Below are 1356 nucleotides of genomic sequence, written 5' to 3'. Positions count from 1 at the left end.
GTTACATGCACCACTTACTAGTTTACTGTCTCCTAGAGCATGATGAATTAGTGCAATAACTCTATATATAATAATACAATGGAATATAGAGTACTTAAATGACACCACTCACTTATAGCAGTTTGCTATGTTGACATGTAGTGGCCCAAAGACTTGAGCAAACAATTGCACAGCTTCAGATAGATAGTCAAGAGCAACTTCAATATTACCAGACTGCAACTGAACCTGAGCCAACTCATACAAGCCAGAGGCTTCAAGAGGCTGGGGAGATTGAGTGAAAGAAAATTTAAGATAAAAAGAAAATTAGAAATACAATAAAATTGTTGAAGATTGAAGTACACATACATGTAAAAGACATAATATACCATCAATCCGAAAATTTTTCACTGTGATTTTAATTTCACTGGATTAGAATTCCAAAAAAAATTAGATCACCTACATAATTATATGCCACATTCAATAATACATGACACAGTCTTATTTGGTAAAATTAAATAACAGCATCATTTAAAAACACAAAAGTTTCTACCACATAAATTCCCTAAACTACGGTATATATTGTGTAGCAAAAGTGACAGTACACAGCAGTAATAAATGAAGTTTTGTCTCACTTTAAAATCAGTGTGCTTAACAACAGGTACAATACAGGCAAGATCACCTTCATTGAATGGAGCAGTCAAGGAAAATTTTTAATCCTTCAATGTAATCTGTACTCCTGATAAGGGGTGCGGTCAATGAATATTAATGAGGTATGATGCCATTTAACCTGTTTTGTTACAGAATTCCCTGAGAAGAGAGACTTTGCTAACACCACAAGTAGTACACATGTGAGTTACAGAATTACTAGAGAAAGAGATAGATATTTAAGTACATGTACATCATTAAATATTGTTTATTCCGTTATTATTAGCTTACTATTCCAATGTGTACAGGAAATGCTGAAGTACATCTTCCACTAACAGTTTCCATAACTTTCCTTGAGACAAGTCTAAACAAAATATATCATCAATGTACTGTACATGTACAAGTTGCATATTATCAATTGCAGCTATTGTACAAAGTAAAAGGTAAAGTAAACATACACTGCATATGGCCTTTGATCATGATAAATGCACTGCAATGGCTCCATACATTAATAGTAACATAATACAGTCATTACATGTTCATATACATGTAGAGTGAATGCACATAATGCTCTGTATGTCACACATGCTGTAAAAGATATAGCACAATACCTTTTCCAGCAGATGTAGTTTTAGTGACTGGACCACTAGCACCACCACTACCACTTCCTCCTCCCTTCTTCTTCTTGGACATCTTTTTTGTAGCAGCAACCTGAGAGGGAGAGAGAGAGAG

The 1356-nt window shown here is 34.3% G+C and overlaps 1 long non-coding RNA gene across 2 annotated transcripts; it reads right to left on the bottom strand.

The window, feature by feature from the left end:
* Positions 1–7: 7 nt before the first annotated feature.
* Positions 8–1328, bottom strand: LOC109593077 (uncharacterized). 2 transcript variants are annotated; one of them, XR_002190718.1, is made up of 7 exons: positions 1236–1328; positions 916–988; positions 767–843; positions 612–715; positions 366–435; positions 113–261; positions 8–61 (listed from the first exon to the last, which is right to left on the bottom strand). It is a non-coding gene; the product is annotated as an uncharacterized LOC109593077 (long non-coding RNA). The 2 variants fall into 2 exon arrangements; XR_002190717.1 differs by lacking the exon at positions 366–435.
* Positions 1329–1356: the final 28 nt, after the last annotated feature.

This window comes from Amphimedon queenslandica, unplaced genomic scaffold, assembly GCF_000090795.2.
Source record: "Amphimedon queenslandica unplaced genomic scaffold, v1.1 AMPQUscaffold_2960_Cont25041, whole genome shotgun sequence".
NCBI lineage: Eukaryota > Metazoa > Porifera > Demospongiae > Haplosclerida > Niphatidae > Amphimedon > Amphimedon queenslandica.
This window is presented reverse-complemented; position numbering and strand designations above follow the sequence as displayed.